Here is a 14,175-nt window from a genome sequence, read left to right as displayed (position 1 = left end):
ATCATCTGTTAACCAGTGACCAAAAAGTCTTTTTTTTTGAGGTGGGAAGGCAGGGCAATTGGGTTAAGTAACTTGCCCAAGGTCATACAGCTAGTAAGTGTGTCAAGTGTCTGAGGCTGGATTTAAACTCAGGTCCTCTTGACTCCAGGGCCTGTGTTCTACTCACTGCACCACCTAGCTGCCCCTAAAAGTCTTTTTTATTGTATTCATTCACCTTGCTGCTTCTCTTCTATCAACCTTTACTTTACAGAGGAAAATAGGTGAGCACTACCATCTAGCCAGTGAGGTCAGTATCCAAAAGAAGTTCTCTACTGGAAACAAATGACATAAAGTGGGCAAACCTTTAATTTTCTCTATTGTTGGAACAGAGTATTAAGATAAATTAGATTTAATATTTTGAATCAGTATTTTATTATTAGATTCCTCATGAAAAAGTATGAGTGTGAGTGTGAGTGTGTTTGTTGAAGTTAATTAAATGATTTCTGCTATAGGGAACTTCTGTGATGCCAGTATCCCTAAAATATGTTAACATGTTTTCATATACAAATGTTGACAATGATGTATACCTAATGAATAAGCCAGTCTGGTTTGGCTAAAATGAAGTATTCACCGGTTAAATAATATAAGAATCTTGATGTATGGCCTGATTTATTTTGTGAGTGAAGAAGTTGAATTGTTTTGTATCATAGACTTAAGCATGTGACCCTTTCCTAGAGGGTATGACCATGATGCTCTGAGAATACAAAACATGACTGTTGCATTGTTATGCATTTATGTCCAAAGGTATACCAATACACATTCTCTTTCAGACCGATGATAGCTTGTTGAACGTTCAGTTCACAGAAGACAAGCCCACATTTTAGTCTTCCAGTAGAAATAGCAAACTTGAAAGCCTCACACTAAGTCTGAAGTGAGAGTGTTTTGTTTTTTTCTCCCTATGCTGGGAGAATAGGAGGGTCAATGTATGGCAAATTAGATATTAACTCCTTGGCAGGAAAGCAGATCAGTTAGGAAGCTGCTGTAATCATCTGGATGGGAGCTATTGAGGACCTAGGCTAGAATTGTTCTGGTGTGTGAGTAGAGAGAAGGAAAGAGACTCCATGTACTAAGGCATACATAGGGCAAAAATATGTGACCAAAATGTGGAGAACAACATTTCCTCCATTCTTCAGGTTTTTATTCTGGTTCAATTAAATATTTATTACAAGTCATATAGAGGCTTAGGAATTTCTTACTCTAAGTCAGATAGTTGTCTGCACCAAATAACTATGACTCAGATTCAGACAAGGGAGTTGAAAAGACAGATTTAATCTATAAATTCTTTGCCTGACCTTTGGTACTTATGTAGATATGGTAGGTGGTAATGTTGCCTATGACTAAAAAGCTTTCAGCTCATGCTTAATAGAGTTGGATGTGGCAAAAGGAATGGTGGCATTTGGGCAACAAGATAGCTAAAACAAACAAACAACAACATTAACAAAAAAAACCCAACTTCATGGCAGAGAGATGCTCAGCACCAAAAGTCCACAGGAGTCATGTGACCATTAAGCTGTTGTAGTAAAATAGAGCAGTGAACATACAAGTCAGGAAAGGAGCAATTTTGAACATATTACACACATTAGCAGCCATGTCCATCAGGAAGCAGACCTGCCAGAAGCAAACTAATGGCAGCATCTCAGTGGCACTGGAAGTTTCAGTTGTTCCACCTTATGGTCCATTACGCCGTGTGTCCTCTGTGTGTTTGTTCCCTACTACATCCCTCTGATAGTATGTTCCTTTGGGTGATTGTATGCCAAAGGATTATGTGGAAATGTTATCTTGCTACTTTTTTTTAACTGTGCTATTTTGTCAAGTGCCTTTGCTTTGTGTTTATTGTATCTTCTGGTTGACTAGTCAAAATAAACACATCAATGGTGTCTCCTAAACTATAGTTTTTGAATGGATGTGGAACACTGGAGTAACTTGAATATGACATAACTTTTCTGGGTGTCCTACATACAAGAGGGAGTTAGCTCAGATCCTATATTATTTGCCTATAAGTACATGTTAGATGTATACATACTCATGTGTGAGCAGCCTAGAGGATCTGAGATGCAGAAGATTGGTACAGATTGTTGCTAATATCCATACCCCTCAGGCTCAGCTACTCCTGATCACTTAATTATCTTTCTTGAGAGCATTCTCTTTCACTAGAGTATGCTGAGAGCAGAGATGAGGTCCTCTGATACCTGATCATCCACTCATTGAGAATGTAAACTCTGAGAAAATAGACAAGGTGCCTGCTCTCTAGATACTGTAGTGTTATTAAAAATCAATGACATAGAGAGCTTGAAGGGTCCTTGTGGGCCATATAGTTCAACTCATTTACATATGAGGAAACTGAGGCACAAGTAAGTTAAGCAACTTTACCAAGGCCATTTATTATATGCACCAAATGCTGGATTTGAACCCAGGTTCTCTGACATTAGAGCTAGCACTCTTTTTCCAGCACTATGACAAGCATGTGAGACCATTTGTTTGCTGGTTACATGTACTGATATTTTTCGTGGCATCACGATTACACTGCACCAGGCTATTTAAAGAGAGAAAGCAATACAAACAGTTGTTATATTGTCAATAGGCCCTGCCACTCTGTAATCACAGAACATTTAACTGAAAAGCTAAGGAGAGAGCAAGGCAGCAGTGTATTTGTAGCATGGCTGTGTTGGCCTCAAGTCCCCAGCTATCTACCCTTTGCCATATATGTTTACTCTGCTCGTATGAGATTTCAGTCCTTGCAGGAAGGAAGTAACCATCCGTTGGTGTGTATGTTCCCCTCCAGGTTCATCATCTATTTTGTGGCAGTGGTCACATGTTTTGTCAGAGTCCACACAATTTGGCATCACCCATAGCCTTGGACTTCCTGGCCGTTGATCAGCAAAGATATTTTAGCCCCACGTGTTCTCTCCACAGTGCCTTACTAGCATAAGATTTTATGTTTGAATTCACTCTCCCCAGGGACTCAGACTCTCTCTTTCTCTCCCTCTCTGTCTCTCTGTGTATATATGTATATATGTGTATATATGTGTACATATATATGTACATATACATACACACTTACATATATGCCTACATATATGCACAATGTATACATGCACACATGTATACATATATACATATGTATACACGCACATATAAACACATGTATGCATATACACATATACATGCATATGAATATATATGTGTGTGTGTGTGTGTGTGTGTGTGTCCAGGGGTATGGGGGGAGGAATGTACCCTATTGCTTTTAGGAGGACTTTTTGAAACAATGTTCTTGTTACACAATTCCGGTAAACAACTTTTTGTTAAAACTAATAGAGTTCTGTAGGTTGACTGATATTGAGGAGCACATCAGATGGGGACCCGTGATCAATAAGTAAAAGAATATCCCAACAGAATTACTCCTCAGTAGATTTTGAGGGGAGGAATGTTCAAGTAGACTCTGGTCCTCAGACCACCCAAGGGAGTGTAAAATGGGGAAGGAGCTAAGGTGGGGGACTTCTATTCTCTTACCTTCTTGGGTCCTCCCCCTCAAGCTACCTTAAATTACCTTGAGTGTACCTACTCTGTGTTTATTATTTTTATTCTCTCTCTCTCTCTCTCTCGCTCTGTCTCGCTCTCCCTCTTTCCTCCTCCTCCTTCTCCTCTGTTTCTCTCCCTCTACCCTCTCTCCTTTCTGGTTGCCATGCAAACATATGTATACATTCATAAACATATGTTATATGTGTATGGATGCGAGCATGCACAGGCACACAAACCATGTCCTTGTTTCCTACCCATTCATATATAAGCCCTTGGTAAGGAGTGCTAGTTTCATGTATTGCATTTGTATTCCCAGAGCCCAGCATACACTTAATAACTGCTGGTAGATTAATTTGGTATTGAAGAAAAGCCCACGTGATCTGGGATCAGGAGGAATGGGCTTGTTGCCTGACTCTGCTGCTCCCCTGCTGTGTGATCAGGAGCCCCTCTAGGGTTCAGTCTTCTCTTTTGTGCTGCTGCCTCCCTATTGTGAGAGGGCTGACGTGTGACTTCAAGTGAAAGACACACACAAGCTGTTATTGTTTTGGTGACTTAGAGAGGGACCAAAATCTTAATTGGCAGAGTGACACTTACGCTGCTGCAGAGAAGGGTATTTTCAATATTATTATGATCATTGTTGTTATTTTAGATATCCAGAACCCACATCCTTGGAGCCATAGAACTGGTGAGTTTAAGGAAACCTCAGTGACCATCTAGTCCACCATAACCCATCTGACAAAGTGTTATACTCATCCCCCTACCCCACCTGTGCTTGAACACTTCCAGGGAAGGGTGGCTACTGTACCATGAGGCGGCCTATTCCACTTTGGAAAGTCCAGTTGTTAGGGAGTTTTTCCTGGTACTGAGCCCAAATATGCCACTTTGCAACATTCACCCATGCCTTGCGATTCTGCTTCCTGGGGCCAAACAACAAGGAATATCCCTTTTCCATATCACAGCCCTTCAAATAACAGCTTTCATTTCTATAACACTTGGAGTTTTGCAAAGAGCTCTCTATACGCTGTATCCTCTGATCTTCATAACAACCCTAGGTGGCAGATGCTGTTATTACCCCCACTTTATAGGTGAGGAAACAAGTTGACAGAGCTTAAATGACTCGCCCAGAGACATACAGTTGGTGAGTGCCTAAGGTAGGATTGGAACTCAGGTCTTCCTGGTACCACCTGGCTGCCTAATTTTTTTTTTCAATTCAATAAACACTTATTAAGCACCTACTACTGTAATGGCAGGAAAAGTAGGACTCTGCTCTTTGTTTCTTTTGGAGTGCTTCTCAGCACTAAGGCAATCAAGTGCCTTTGATTGAGTCTTGCCTTTCTTTGAATCAAGAGTCTTTGGTTAAATCGAGAGTGTTTGATTGGAAACAGCACATATACTGTGAGGTTAGCATTTTGCTTTGGGGCTCACTCATTGGAAGAGTGTTCATTTGATTTGGCCAGATGAGACTCTGGTTAGCCATTAAGGGGCGCCCCCTGCCTTTGAAAATCCAGATGTTGGTGCTTCTCTCGCTGGTAACTATGCATGTGTTGCTAGTCAGACAGTTTGAAGCCCTCTCTGCTGATTTGTGTTATTTTCTCTGTTTATATAATTCCTGCTTATAATTTCTGTTTGTTTTCTCTGAAGTTCAGGGTGCTGACTTCCCCCCCCCCTGAACTAAGTGAATGATATATGTTTGTTTAATTAAAGTGAAATTGTAAACCCCTTAAAGTTGCTTCCCTTAGAAGAGCAAATCAAAGAACCTGTGCTAGCAGCCCTCTTGTGTGCTGGTGTTATTGGCCTCTACAGCAGCTGTAAGCAGCATTGTTGGTACAACTATGTGCCAAGCACTGTGTTAAGGGTTGGGGATACACAAAGAAGATGCCTAAATATTTGAAGACACTTATTGTTTCCCCTCCCTCCACTCCAGTCTTCTCTAATCCAGGCTAAACATGACCAGTTCTTTCAAATGACCCTTATATAACTTGGACCCTTCTTCACCATGCTACTTGCTGGACAGTTTCCAGTTTGTAGAGGTCTTTCCTAAACTGAGGTATCCAGGATGGAAAATAATATATCCTTTGGAGCCTAGTCCTTCTATCAGGCTATGACTGCTGAAGATCAGTGATACAACATGTGGTAGAAACACTCTGTGGCCAATGGACCTTTGTCCAACCTTGCTGCTTCCTCCGCTTACCTCATTGTGCATCAGTTACTGAATCATGGCTCATTTCTCCCTCTTTTCCCTGAGTACGAGAATACTTAAAGAAAGATAATGTCTCATAATAGGAAAAGTAAGAAAGTTCTTGGCATATAAAATTGTGATGGGGATCTGCTGCCTTCTCAGAACATCCCAAATGCCACCCAGCATGTGGAAGACACTAAGGAGATGCATCTGGGAGACTGGAGGACAGGAATATGCGTGCCATATCTACATTTGCCTACCATGTAGTTGAAAGCCTTTCCCCAATGGCTGCATAGCCCAAACTGTTAGAATTCTCAAAAGGCTTGAGTTAGCACCTATCCTGGCTTTGGCTGCATGCCTCTTTAGGAAGGTGAAATGATTCCTTAACTTGGAGCCAAGGAGAGACCATCCGATAAGGGGGGAGGGTCTTAGCACTTCTCCACTGCCCTAGGCTATGTGGCCCCTGGGTCTTTGGACTTTTCATTCATTCTTGTCCATTCATAGATATAGGGAGTGCAATCTCCAATATAGCCTAGGAATACCAGCCTAGGGTTTTTGGAGTTTGAATAATTTAGATTGGGTATTGTAGCCAGCTTAACAATGGTGGCCTAAGAAGCTAGGATTCCCAGGACTCCAGTGCAGCAGAATCTAGCAGCTATCTGGCTTATGACATGAACAGGGTGAGACAAACATTATGGAGGAAAGGAGGTCAGCTGTGAGCCCAATTTCTACCCTATCCTAAGACACAGATGGTATGGGGATGGGGTCATGCCTCTAAGAAAGGATTTGTATGTGTGTTCTTACCACATCTATGAGATAAATGTCCCTTTGCAGTAGCTAATCTGATGTTAAGTGGTTAAATGAAATGAAGCTGCTAGTGACTGGGCCCCTAAATGTGGGGGGGGGCAGGGTATGGCCAGTTGGAGCTGAAGCCTCAGTCCCTCAGCACCTGAGAAACCACATAGGGTGGGATGTAACAGTCCTGGCCTTGAGGGTGGGGTCAAGGTTGATCTTGTTACATAGAAAGTGGGAATCACAAGATTAGAAGAGTAGCCCCTTGGAGGTGGACTGGTTTAATGGAAACTTGCCCGGGAATCCTCTCACTAGCAGCTCTGGGAGTTATCATCCAACCTTTCTGGAAAGCTTTCCAATGGTGGGGAGCCTAGTCCCTCTTACCACAGCCTATTCTACTCTTGTACAGCTCTCATTGGTAGGACGCCTTCCATTGTGTGGAGCTGAACACCGTTTTTCTGAATTCGGAGGCAGAGGCCCTGGCTTTGGATGCCATTTTTGCCCCTTATAGCTTAAGTGACCTTAGGCAAGTCTCTTCCTTTTATAGACATCAGTTATGCCCTATTTAATGGTTGGATGGGGAAATCTTTGAGGTCTCTTTCTTCTCTAGTTCCTACCAATCAACCAACAAGCATTTACTTAGCACCTACTAAGCACCAGGAATTGTTCAGGTATTGGAGATACAAAAGTAATAATGAGACAGTGCTTGTCCTCAAGAAATTTCAATTAAAATGGGAATGGCAGACACCAATCTATTAATTAGCTAGGTACAAAAGCACCTATAAGGTGTCCTTGGTGGGGAAGGTCCTAGCAGCAGGCTGGTCCAGGCTAAACCTCAGGCAGAAGGTGGCATCTGAACTGAGGCTTATGATCCTCTAGAGGAGACATTAGTCAGTTCATAGCCAAGGGCATCTGGGGGATTTCTCCAGCAGTCCTCACTCCCTCGTGCTCCCACCTTATTGGCTCCCACCTCAGTGGGTTGGGCCTTCTTTACACTTTCTCGCTAAGCATTCACCTTAGTGACTGCTCCCTCCACGTTGAGTGTGCACATTCCTGTAAATTTTAGGAGGCATCAATAAAAAATGGCAATGGAAGCTTAGCTTCAGTATTCTAAAGTCTTATTTCTATCCAAAGTAGGTCACCTTTAAACAGCAGAAAGGATTAATGCTACTTATTCAGACAGAGTAATAAGCTTATTTGTGTGCAGATTTAAAAAAAATAAAGTCTGTGAATATATTGGTACAGGGCACTAGTCCCCAGGCTTTGGATTGTGTACTTTTGTCAGCAAAAAGAGAGTGTGTACCCCAAATGAGACAAAGGTGAAGTCATATTTGGTCCAAGCGCCATCTTTGTTTCTTAACTAAGGTGTGACACACTTTTGTGACCTTGGACAGTCATTTAACTTCTATTTGCTTCACTTTTTTTTTCATCTGTAAAATGGAAGTGATAGCACTTATTCTTGAAGGTTGTTAGGAGGATAAAAAGATCATATTTGTAAGTGCTTTGCAAACTTCTAATAACCATATAAATACCAGTTATTATCCATTGTTTAGTTTTTAGCTCCTTACTAATTATTGGTGATTAATTATTAGTCTCCCACTTGAGATACCACTGTTCTAGGGAGCTCCGAGCAAAGAATGTCCCTCTGCCAATGCAGATCAGTACCTGCTCTCCAACCACTCTTTTTGAAGGATTGCTTGGAGGTGGAGGGGAGGAAAAGGAACTTCCCTGGGCTCCCATCACCAGTGAGGGTCAGAGTTGGCCTTTCAACCTCAATCTGCTTTTCTACAGTGCTCTTCCTACCCACTCTCCCTTGCTATCTTTCATGAGAAATAGTCCTAACAATTTACATTTATGTAGCACTTTATGGTCATAAAGCTTTCCCCCAAATACCTTGTTTTCTCCTTACAACAGCCCTACGGCTCACATAGACAAGACAGTTTTCCAAGAGGCCTTGTGGTATGGTCTAAAGAAGTCTTCCTTTGTGGTCACATTACATGTCCTTGAATCATAAGGCCATAGAGGTTTGCTGCTCTAAGAGCTGGAAAGGACTTAGCTGAGCTCATCGAGTGTGACCCTCTTATTTTACAGATGAAGAAAAGGAACCCAGAGAGGAGAATTGTTTTGCCCAAAGTCACATAAGTCATAGCGAGAAAAGCCAGAGTTTGGACTCAGGTCAAAAAAAAATTATTCCTTGATGGACTTGATTCTTCATAGGCCACCTAAAGCTTCACAAAGTAGAAGCATTTCAAACTAGAATATTTCCCGTTGAGGTATCGTGAAATATGCATGTGCCCTCAAGAAATGATTGCAAATCTGAGAATTAAATTGGGTCAGAGATGTTAAAATAAGTGCCAGACATCTCTTCAGACTGCCTAAAGCATTCTATGTATGTTTTTATACAGAACATAAAACAGAGAAAATAGTCAGGCCATAACCATGGAACAACATCTGGGCCAGGAGCTCCCCACTCCAGCCCTGCCCTCCTCCACCAGACATGTTCTTCATCAGATCAGCAAAGTATGTAAAGTATGGTGTAAGGGACCACTATAAAGAATGAGGTAAGATAGTCTCAAACTGGGAGAGTTACACAGTCACAATTCTGTGAAGTGTTAGACAGGAAGGGGAAGGGCAATTAGATTGCCAAGCCCCTAATGGTAGAGTCTTGGGAGCTGAGGATCCCCATTATCTAATCACGCCCTTGCATACAGTAAAAACTCAATGAATATCTATTGAAATGTTTTTCTTGGATTATAAATATAAGGGTTTATATTGGTTTGTATGAAGGAAGTAAAGTTTGCATATTTGCCCTGATTGTTTTTAATTTAATATCTTATTTCCCCCCCAATTACGTGTAAAAACAATTTTAACATTCTCTTTTTTTTCAAATTTTGAGTTCCAAATTCTCTTCCTCCTTCCCTTCACTCCCCCTCTCATTGAGAAGGCAAGCAATTTGATATAGGTGATACATATTCAGTCTTGCAAAATCTATTTCCATGTAAGTCATGTTGTGAAAAAAACACAGACAAAAAAACAAGAAAAATAAAGAAAAATTATGCTTTGAGCTGTGTTCAGACTCCATCAATTCTTTCTTGGAAGACAGGTGGTATTTTTCACAAGTCCTTCAAAATTATCTTGGATCTTTGTATTGCTGTATTCGCAGTTGATCATCATACAATATTGCTGCTGCGTTATACAATGTTCTCCTGGTTCTGCTCATTTCACTTTACATCAGTTTGTGTAAGTTTTTTGGGTTTTTTTGAGAGCATCTTGCTTGTCATTTCTTATGGCACAATAGTGTTCCATCACAATTGTATACAACCTGTTCAGTCATTCACCAATTGATGGACATCCCTTCAATTTTCAATTCTTTGCCCCCACTAAGAGAGTGGCTATAAATATTTTTGTACATATAGGTCCTTTTCCTTTTTGTTTTTTAATCTCTTTGTGAATACAGACCTAGTAGTGGTATTGTTTGGTCAAAGCATACGCATGGTTTTATAGCCCTTTGGGCATTGTTCCAAACTGTTCTACAGAATGGTTGAATCAGTAGACAACTTCACCACCAGTGCATTACTGTCTCATTTTTTTCACATCTCCTCCAACATTTGTCATTTTCATTTTCTGTCATGTTAGCCAATCTGATAGATGCAGGGTGGTGGTTCATATGTGTTTTAATTTGCATTTTTTCTAATCAATAGTGATTTAGAGCATTTTTTTCACATGACTATAGATAGCTTTGATTACTTCATCTGAAAACTGCCTGTTCATATCCTTAGACCATTTATCAATTGAGGAATGGCTCTTATTTCTATATATTTGGCTCAGGTCTCTATATATTTGAGAAATGATGTCTTTATCAAAGAAATTTACTCTATTTCTGACTTCTGCCTTGCCCAATCCACCATCCCTTCTATCATGCCCACCTCTTCTCTTATTCCCTTCCCCTCTATTTTCCTGTATCTTGAGATATAACCGAACAGCTACAGCATACAGTGAGTAGAGCACTGGCCCTGGAGTCAGGAGGACCTAAGTTCAAATCTGGCCTCAGACACTTGATACACTTACTAGCTGTGTGACCATGGGCAAGACACTTAATCCCAAAAGCCCTGCCTTCCCCCCTCCAAAAGAATAAAAAGGTATACCCAATTGAGTGTCTATGTTATTCCCTTTTTTGATCCAATTCCAATGAGAGTGAGCTTCAAATGATTCCCTGCCCATTCCCTCATCTTCCCTTCTACCGACAAAAGTTCTTTTGTACTTCTTTTATGTCAGATAACTTGCCTCATTCAACCTCTCTCCTGTTCCTTCTCCTAGCACATTCTTTCTCACTTTTTAATTTCACTTTTTTAGACAATCATCCCATCATATTCAACTCACACCCATGCCCTCTCTCTATGTGTACTCCTTCTAACTGCCCTAATAATGAAAAAGTTTTTAGGACTAATGAGTATCATTTTCTCATGTGGGAATGTAAACAGTTTAACCTTATTAAATCCCTTATAATTTGTCTTTCCTATTTGCCTTTTGATGCTTCTCTTGAGTCTTGTGTTTGAACGTCAATTTTTCAATTCAGCTGTGGTCTTTTCATCAGGAATGCTTGAAATCCCTCTAATTTACTGAATATCTATCCTCTCCCTGCCCTGAAGGATTATACTCAGTTTTGCTGGGCAAGTGATTTTTGGTTGTGATTCCAGCTCCTTTGCCTTCTATATCATAGTTCAAGCCCTCTGCTCCTTTAATATAGAAACTGCTAAATCTTATGTTATCCTGATTATGGCTCCACAATATTTGAATCATTTCTTCTTGGCTGCTTGCATGGGAGCTCTTAAATTTGGCCGTAATATTCCTGGGAGTTTTCATTTTGGGATATCTTTTAGGAGGTGATTGGTGGATTTTTAAAATTTCTATTTTAACCTCTGATTCTAGAATATCAAGGCAGTTTTCTTGATTATTTCTTGAAAGATGATGTCTACATTTTTTCAAATCATGGCTTTCAGGTGGTCCAATGATTCTTCAGTTACTTCCCCTGGATTTATTTTCAAGGTCACTTTTTTCCCAATGCAGTATTTCATTTTTTCATTTTTTTCATTCTTTTGATTTTGTTTTATTGTTTCTTTATGTCACATAAAGTCATTAGCATCTACTTGCACTAATCTAACTTTCAAGGAATTATTTTCTTTAATGAGATTTTATATCTCTTCCATTTGGTGAATTCTACCTTTTAAGTAGTTCTTCTCTTCAGTGAACTTTTGTATATTTTCTTCCATTTGGGTAATTCTGCTTTTCAAGGCATTCTTCTGTTAATTGGATTTTTGTCCTGTTTTTACCACTACCTATTCTGTTTTTTTTAAGATCTTATTTTCTTGAGTATTATTGTGCCTCCTTTACCAAGCTGTTGACTCTCTTTTCATGATTTTCTTGTATCACTCTTATTTCTCTTCCCAATTTTTCCTCTGCCTCTCTTAGTTTTTAAAATTCTTTTTGAGCTTTTAATGGCTGGGAATGATTTATATTTTTCTTAGAGGCTTTGCATGTAGGAGTTTTGGCTTTGTTGTCTTCCTCTGTGTTTGTGTTTTTATCTTCCCTGTCACCATAGTAACTCTCCACAGTCTGGATTTTTTTTCTTTTGTTTGCTCATTTTCCAGTTTATTTCTTGATTTCTAACTTTATGCTAGCTGGAGAGCTGATTAAAAAGTAGTAAAAATACCAGCTACTCACAGGTATGGAGATGGGAAGCCTAAGGCTCAGAAGTTGGGAAATTTCTTTTGCCAACGTTCAACACATCACACTTGGAACATGGGGAATATATTCACCAACCTCTACAAGGGGCATTTTGGCAAAAAAAAGTGGATTCTAATGATTGGTCTGTTTGCTGCAGGAAAGACAACTATTTTTTTACACACTGAAGCTTGGTGAATAGTAAATACTATTCCCACTATCAGTTTCAATGTAGAAACTGTAGAATACAAAAACATTAGCTTCACATTGTGAGATGTAGGTGGCCAAGACAAGATGTGACAACTATGGCACCATTACTTTCAGAACAACCAAGGACAATTTTTTGTGATTGATAGTGATAACAGAGAATGAGTAAATGAGTCCCAAACACTGACGAGAATGTTGGCAGAGAATGAGCTTAGAGATGCTGTCTGTTAGTGTTTGCTAACAAACAGGATCTTCTCAATGCCATGAATGCAGCTGAAATCACAGATAAACTTGGACTGCATTCTCTTCATCACAGAAACTGGTACATCCAGCCTGCCTGTGCCACTGGTGGGAATGGGCTCTATGAAAGACTGGACTTGCTGTCCAATCAGCTCCAAAACCAGAACTGAAACAACACAAGTTCTTCCTCCTCTTTTCTTCTCTCCCTCTTATTTCCTCCTATTCATCCTTTGCTTTACTCTCATGTGGCTATATTAGGAAGGCAGAATTTATGATTTCAAAGAGAATCTCATATGTGCCTAAAAGGTCCGGAACCGCAGGATATAAGGAATTCTCTAGGCAGAAGGCAGGAGAACTGAAGCTTGTATTTACACTCCACAATAACAAGCCCACAAACCAGCGTACCCATTTTGATATTTTCATCAAAAGCTTCCAGGCCCAGTAAGTCCGCCTTACAAGAGTAACCAGGAGGCCACAGAGAAGCGAGATGGTATAAGGCAAAATCGTATACATGCTTCCCCTCTACGGTAAGAAGATTACCCACTAACCTCTAGTCAGCTCTGCTACCGGCAGCTCAGCTTCGGCTGTAGGTGTCTCTGGCTCCAACCGGAAAAGGAAAGGAGGATCTTCAAGCTGTCCTCTCCCCTCTTATAGAGTTTTTGACATCATCAAGCGCCGCCTGAATGACCAGGGCCAATCGGTTCTTGACTTGGCCCTTCCCCCTAGCGTAGACCATGTTAACACACTTCCCCTCAGCCAGCCCCACGACTCATCACACAGGAAGCTCTGGTCCTGCCCCGGAAGAGCAAGCCCCAGCGTCCAGGGAAGCTCAACGAGGCAAGCTGAGTCATTCAAAGAAAACAAAGTCCATTCTGGCTACAGTGGCAAACTAGGAGACTTTGTGGTATTGAGTGCCAGAAGCTGCTTTTTCCTACTTCTTGTCACAGTATGTATTGCACCATACTATAAATGTGGCAAACATAGGCTTGGAAATAGGTTTCTTATTTAATGTAAATAGTTTTGTTTTTTTTTTCCCATTGAGGAAGTTTCTGGCATGCATGCACTCCTTTGTGATATTATTCAGCTTTTTTATTGTAAAAAAAAATGAACTCACTGTTTAGTACCTGGGAGGGATTTTAAGCACATTAACATGGGTTGCAGGGGGTTAATGTGCAGCAGCAGAGCTGAGTGCTACTCCTACTGGCCTGTAAGATATGTATTGAGATCCATTTTGGGTTTGGTTTTTAACCTGAACTCAGTGCATTTTTTTACACATTAAAAAATTAAAAAGACAAGTAAAACACTTGAACACACAGAACAAATATGCTTAGCGTAGGTTTTACAGTCGAATACCAGACCACTGTAATTGTCAGTGGTTTCTCCTTTGAAACTTGAGAAATGGTGATAAAAGTCAAACCAGCAATCGGCTTTGCATGGTTAAAATAGAGAGCCATGTAAAGCTATGTCTTTGGATCTTT

The 14,175-nt window shown here is 40.4% G+C and overlaps 1 pseudogene; it reads left to right on the top strand.

The window, feature by feature from the left end:
• The first annotated feature begins 12,328 nt into the window (after positions 1–12,328).
• On the top strand, positions 12,329–12,867 carry LOC118858207 (annotated as a pseudogene).
• The last annotated feature ends 1,308 nt before the right edge of the window (positions 12,868–14,175 follow it).

This window comes from Trichosurus vulpecula, chromosome 7 (genome assembly GCF_011100635.1).
Source record: "Trichosurus vulpecula isolate mTriVul1 chromosome 7, mTriVul1.pri, whole genome shotgun sequence".
NCBI classification, from domain to species: domain Eukaryota; kingdom Metazoa; phylum Chordata; class Mammalia; order Diprotodontia; family Phalangeridae; genus Trichosurus; species Trichosurus vulpecula.
The sequence above is the reverse complement of the archived record's forward strand: the minus strand, read 5'-3'. Positions and strand labels throughout refer to the sequence as shown.